The 7,049-nt window shown below is 42.4% G+C and overlaps 1 pseudogene across 1 annotated transcript; it reads left to right on the top strand.

Annotated features, from left to right (window-relative positions):
- The first annotated feature begins 3,559 nt into the window (after positions 1 to 3,559).
- LOC308245497 (ruvB-like 1) lies at positions 3,560 to 5,333 on the top strand (annotated as a pseudogene). Its single transcript has 2 exons — positions 3,560 to 4,795; positions 5,245 to 5,333. The product of its transcript is annotated as a ruvB-like 1 (transcript).
- The last annotated feature ends 1,716 nt before the right edge of the window (positions 5,334 to 7,049 follow it).

Raw genomic sequence — 7,049 nt, forward strand, 5'->3', positions numbered from 1 at the left:
AGAAGTTGCTTTTCTTGGGTATTTTTTTCCATCTTGTCCTCTAGCTCACTGATGCGGTCCTCTGCTTCTTCTAGTCTACTCTTGATGCTTTCTATTGAGTTCTTTACAGCAGCGATGTCATTTTTCATTTCTTCTTGGTTCTTCTTCATTTCCTCTTGGTTCTTGCTCATATTGTCGAATTTGTCTTCCATTCTTTTCAGCCACCTTATGACCATTTCTCTGAATTCTTTTTCTGGAAGGTTGCTTGCCTCCATTTCGTTTACTTCCTTTTCTGGTGATGCCTGCTTTTCTTTCATATGCGGGCTGCTTCTTTGTCTCCCCATGGTCTCTCTTCTCTGGGTGTCTGGTTATGTAGTTCTCTCTCTCCTTTCCGTGGTGGAGTGTAGAGCTCCTCTGAACCCGTGTGCTTGCGCCAGTTGGGGAGCGTTGTTCTGGGGCTCGCAGCTGTTCCTGGGGTGCCGCAGTTGTGGATTCTCAGGCTTCAGATAAGCTCCACTTTCCGGATCAAGATGGCGCAGACTCCGCGTCCAAGCCCGCAGCTCCGGGAGGGGACCCAGCCGCAGTTGGTGCTGCCAGGTCAGGGGAACCCCGTTCAGCAGTCCCCCACCTCCTTCTGGAATTCAGCTGTCTCCCAACCAGCCAACAAACACTCCTTGTGCGTCCCTCAGCTGTTCTTTCTTTCTGCTCCGGGACAAGGCTCGGAACACGTCTGTCTATTCCGCCGCCATTATTCCCCCTACTCAGAAATGAATAAAGTTTCTATAATCTCATATAAAACAACTGACATGATTTATTGCTAATGGTAAAATCCAGTTTTTAGACAAAAAATAACATTTTAGAAGAGCTGTATCAGCTAAAATAAATTTAATACTATCCCAACACTTTCTGTTGAGATCAGTGGTGATATTAACAATTATGATTTTTGGATAATGCATAGTAAAATATGTCAGTTTGTGGGAGATCTGCCTAACTCAATGAACTAATATTTTCGAAATGGCCAATGCATTGCAATTTTACAACGCAAGGTTACAGAATTATGTATGGGTAAAAGAAGAGAGACCATTGGTTTTTAATGTTACAGGGTATGAAAAGTTCATTGATATGGTCTCAGATTTCACATTGCAACTAACCTTTTTTTTAAAAGAGAAAGTGGAAGGGATCTCATTTGATACGCACATGAGAACTCACATTGGGGAAAATCCCATTATTGTAATTAATAGAGAAAATCCTTCAGAAGAAGCTTTTCCCTTACTGTATACAACAGAATAAAAAATGGAACTCAGCAACTTTGGGAAAGCCTTGAGTGCTGCTTCACCCCTTAGGAAACATGACAAACCACCCCAGAGAAAAGCCCTATGAGTGTAACCAGTACAGAAAAACTTTCTGCTGTAGTTCTTAACTTACCACGAATAAGAGAATACTCAGTGGGGAGAATCCCTGTGAACACAACGAGTGCCGAAAAGCATTGATCGCTCCTTCATCCCCTAGGTAACAAAAGACCATTCACAGTGGACAGAAATCTTACGAATGTCACAATGAGTACAGGACAATTTCTCTCTCCTTAGGTAATAGAGATAAATACTTAAAGATCACCAATGTGAATGAGCCTTCCATTTTGCACAAGGTAAGTTACACAACAGGAACACAAGGAATGTGACCCCTCATCATTTACATTGGAGAAAATTCCTTTAATGTAATTAGCAGGGCCAACTTCATGAACATGTGACTAATGCTGTCATACAGGGCTCCATGCTTGAAGTTTGATACTGAGGTTGTCATCTTAAAGTTCTTAATAATATTATTGTGAGTTTGTGTTTTTTTATTTTTTAAATATATTTTATTGATTTTTACAGAGAGGAAGGGAGAAGGATAGAGAGTTAGAAACATTGATGAGAGAGAAACATCCATCAGCTGCCTCCTGCACACCCCCTACTGGGGATGTGCCTGCAACCAAGGTACATGCCCTTGACCGGAATCGAACCTGGGACCCTTCAATCCGCAGGCCAACGCTCTATCCACTGAGCCAAACCAGTTAGGGCGAGTTTGTGTTTTATACGTGAAGAAGCCTGTGCTGGAATCCTGGAAAGTTATGCAGAGTCCTGCCTCCTGCCACCTCACCACCTCTTCGGGACAGGTTCTATATATCAGTATACATGAGAGCTCTCATATATATTATTTTACATATTATTATTTTATTTTTATAGCTAAGTATTATTCAAAAAGTCTCCTTTGACATTAGCATACAAAAATATGCCAAAAAGAGGAGCAGCCTTCTCTACAAATTCTAAAAGAAAGAAATCCGGGGACCTATGGACCTAGGCTAGAAATCTAGATTATTTACCAATACTATAATCACAAATCAGCTATAAACTTAACAGATTAAAAAGCTAACTTTACAAAGCACTTAAATTGATTCAGAAGTTATATCCTTAAAAACACAGAATTCATTTAAAAAAATAAACCTTGTGTATTTAAAGAAACATGGAATTCTACTATTCATATAAACTGCCATGAAACAACAGCAAATGCTGGGAGACAATACCACATATTTCAACACCCACCCTCATCACCAAAGAAGCAGCTTTGTCCCTCAACAACCAGTTTGCTCTTCTAAAATGACACTGGATTCTCATTGACCTATCAGTTTCCACCTTTATTAGGTTCAGAAAAACTGAGATTCTCTTTCTTTGCTACTGATTTCTAATTTCCCTTATTGGATGCTTGATTAATGTTCCCATTCATAGTTCCTGTCCCACTTTCTTATATACTGCCTCCTTCAACCATCAAAAGAATAAATAAACATTAAGTTTATACTTTAAAAAAAAACTATATTAAAAACCAATAGGGAGGACAAACTGCCTAATAACAGCCACATGATAAACTGGGTCCCAGGTGTGGGTTAATTGCTCCTGGTTTCCCATGGCGGTCTTGGCTCCTGAAGTTTGCAAGATGAAGATTGAGAAGGCGAATTGAACTATCATTTGACCTGGTGATCACACTTCTGGGAATATATCCTAAGAAGCCCGAAACACCAATCAGAAAGACTGTATGCAGTCCTATGTTCATAGCAGTGCTATTTACAGTAGCTAAGATCTGGAAACAGTCCAAGTGCCCCTCAGTAGATGAGTGGATAAAAAAGATGTGGTACATTTACACAATGGAATACTATGCAGCTGTAAAAAAAGGAAAGATCTCTTACCTTTGAGATAGCATGGAGGGACCTGGAGTGTATTATGCTAAGTGAAATAAGCCAGTCAGAGATCACATAATCTCACTTTTATGTGGAAACCAATGAGTAAAATAAACCAACGAACAAAATAGGTCTAGAGGCATGGAAGCATGACACAGAATGACAGATCTCAGAGGGAAGAGGGAGAGGGAATGGAAGAGAATAACCAAAAATCTTATATATGCATATGCATAATCCAGGGACACAGACAATAGTGTGGTGAAGGCCTGGGGTGTGGCAGGAACTGGGTGGAGGGAACAATGTGGGGGGGATGGGGGACATTTGTAACACTCTCAACAATAAAGTTTTGTTTTTTTAAAGACTGAGGAGGTGAAGAGCACTATGAAGATGTAGCACATTGCCTCCCACAGCCACTTGAAGGGGCTGGGGCTGGATGACATCAGCTTGACCAAGCAGGTGCCTTGCGGCTCATGGGCCAGTAGAAACTGTGAAAGGCATGTGGTGTGATAGTAGAATTAATCAAAAGCAAGAAAATGGCTAGAAGAGCTGTCTTGTTGGCAGGGCCTCCTGGAACTGGCAAGACAGCTCTAGCTCTGGCTATTGCTCAGGAGTTGGGTAGTAAGGTGCCTTTCTGCCCCATGGTGGGGAGTGAAGCTTATGGAGATCAAGAAGACAGAGAAGTGCTGATGGAGAACTTCTGCAGGGCCACTGAGCTGAGGATATAGGAAACCAGGAGGTTTATGAAGACGAAGTCATAGAGCTAACTCCATGTGAGACAGAGAACTCCATGGTGGGGGAGGGGAGATATGGTAAAAACATTCACCATGTAATCATAGAACTCAAAACAGCCAATGGAGCCAGACAATTGAAACTGGACCCCAGCATTTTTGAAAGTTTGCAGAAAGAGCGAGTGGAGGCTGGAGATGTGATTTACATTGAAGCCAATAGAGGCAGGGCATAAAGAGGCAGGGCAGATGTGATACCTATGATACAGAATTCAACCTTGAAGCTGAAGAGTATGTCCTCTTGCCAAAGGGGGATGTGTACAAGGAAGAAAGAGACCATCCAGGATGTTACCTTGCATGACTTGGATGTGGCCAACACCGGCCCCAGGGGGGACAAGAAAAAGAATTCAGAAATCATGGGCAAACTTCAAGGGGAGGTTAACAAGGTGGTGAACAAGGACAATGATCAGGACATTGCTGTGCTGGTTCCAGGTGTGCTTTTTGTTAATGAGGTCCATATGCTGGACAGTGAGTGCTTTACCTACCTGCACTGGGCCCAGGAATTGCCTCTATTGTCATCTTTGCATCTAACTGAGGCAACTGTGTCATCAGGGGGGCTGAGGATATCACCTCTCCTCATAGCATCCCTCTGGACCTTCTGGACTGAGTAATGATCACGTGGACCATGCTGTACACTCCGCAGGAAATGAAACAGATCATTAAAATCCATGCCCAGACATAGGAAATCAACATCAGTGAGGAGACACTGAACCCCCTGGGGGAGATCTGTACCAAGACCACGTTTTCCTACTAACACCGGCCAACTTGCTTGCTAAGATCAATGGGAATGATAGCATCAAGAAAAAGCACGTCAACTGTTGTACAAAATAGATCCAGAGACAAAGAAGCATGGAACAGACTGTTGAATCTCAGAGGGAAGGTGGGGATGGGTGGGAAGAGATCAACCAAAGAACTTGTATGCATATATAACATGGACACAGACAATAGGGTGGTGGAGGCCTGGGGTGAGGGGTGGGAGCGGGCAATAAAGGGTCAATGGGAGAAAAAAGGTGACATATGTAATACTTTCAACAATAAAGATTTTTTTTAACTTTAAAAAATATATTTTATTGATTTTTTTACAGAGAGGAAAGGAGAGGGATAGAGTTAGAAACATTGATCAGCTGCCTCCTGCACACCTCCTACTGGGGATGTGCCCGCAATCAAAGTACATGCCCTTGATTGGAATCGAACTCGGGACCCTTCAGTCCACAGGCTGACACTCCATCCACTGAGGGCTCAACAATAAAGATTTTAAAACAAATAAAGAGCATGTCGAGGAGATCAGTGAGCTCTTCTACAATACCAACTCATCAGCCAAGATCCTGACTGACCGGCAGGATAAGTACATGAAGTGAGTCTTTCTGCAAAGAGACACTCCTCAGCGTGCCTGGGCCTGGGTACCGGCTGCAGATACAGAACTCACCCCTGGCCTTCAGATTCTGTTCCCACTTGGGTGTGGTTAGCAGCAAGTTCAGTGTGCTAAATGTTTCTTTTTAAATTTCTCCCATGGTTGCTTTGAAGGAAACCTGCCTCACCTGGCATGTTTTGTAATAAATTCTCATGGGATATTTTGATCGGGGGGAAAAAAGACAATGGGGGAAAAAATTCTCTAGGGCCTCGATCAAGTTTTAGGATGGAAGAAAGTATTTTAAATATTAGCAAAAAATGTTAGATTTCAAGATTAGTATCCAAAGACTTTAATTATCCAGAAGAGGGTAAAAAACCTCCTTCATCTCACATTTCAGAATCCTAAAATGTGACTTTCCAGTAGAAAAGGTAAAATGCTGACTTTGTTGAGAATTATTATTTTGGCACTTAGCAAATTTTCAGATATACCTGTTCCTCTTCCCTAATCCACTAACTGCTTTTATCTAGCCATTCTTCATATGCTCCCCATTCAATGGGTCCTTGTTCATGATCCAGTCACCTTAAGATCCTTAAGATACAGGCACCAAGTCTCCTTATGATGTGCCAATAAAAGCAATGCCTGTAGTTAAATAAAGTTGAAGAAGGCAACTGAGTTGTAAAAAAATGGAAACAATATGTTAAACTACTTCTGCTCTGTCTGCAGTTTCTGAATTTGAAGTTATTTTTCTTTTCAGATAAATTTATATCCTATTTTTTCAACTCATTTATAGGTGCCTTGTAAGGAATGTGGAACATACAAAAAGTGCTACAAAAAAAAAAAAAAAAAGTGTGAGTGAGTATTCCTAAAAGAGCAAAGGCCTTAAAACTGAGTGTCTACTCTGAAGAAATTAAGGCAGGCCTTTTTTAGAAAGAGAAAATTGAGAGTCAATCTAGAATCCCCAAATAAAACTTCCAAGGAAGATTGCGCATCTAGTAGTCACAAAAAAGTAGGGGCTTTTCAATCTATAAAAGAAAGGGAAATTTTCCCAAAGAAAATGGAGTGGGCAACACTTTCCTTGCTTATTCTACCTTCCTCCTGTTCACTTTCCCTGTGATGATCACATAATGGGTCTCTCTGCCTCTTCCATCCCAGGGGAACATTTATCTTCAGAAAACCTCCATTTCCGTGTTTTCTATAAACCATTTTAAAAAATTCTTAGTTTTGCCCACCTCCAGAAGTGAGGGTTCTCAACAGGAAGACCTATAGACAGAAGGCCTGGCAGGAAGGTGGAATGTCCCTCAGGAGGGCAGGGGAGTCCAAATTAAAATGATGGTTCACAGGGTGGGGAAGGGGATCTCCTTTAGAGGGAGGACAGAGCCTCCTAGAGCTGCCCCTCCCACAGAGGCTGTAATTGATGGACCTTGACACGGGAAATCATGGGTCCAATAGCAGCGAAGCCCAATTAGGGCGGTGCTTCCCTCCAAGAGGTTACCTCTCTCCCCGCCCCTCGCAAAAAATAAAAGCCACCTCCCAGAAGCCCTTGCAGGGTGGGGCAAAAGCAGACATTAGCCAATGAGAGCAGCTGTTCCCCGGCCCTGCCCCTGCCACTTTCCCGCTTTTTATCGTGAGGCGGCTCCTCAGAGCCTAGCAAGGGAGTTTGGAAGGAAGATTGGTAACTGCTCACAAAGAGCACCCACACCAAGGAAGAAGCAGGGCGAAAAAG

Source organism: Plecotus auritus (assembly GCF_963455305.1).
Source record: "Plecotus auritus genome assembly, chromosome: 3".
NCBI classification, from domain to species: domain Eukaryota; kingdom Metazoa; phylum Chordata; class Mammalia; order Chiroptera; family Vespertilionidae; genus Plecotus; species Plecotus auritus.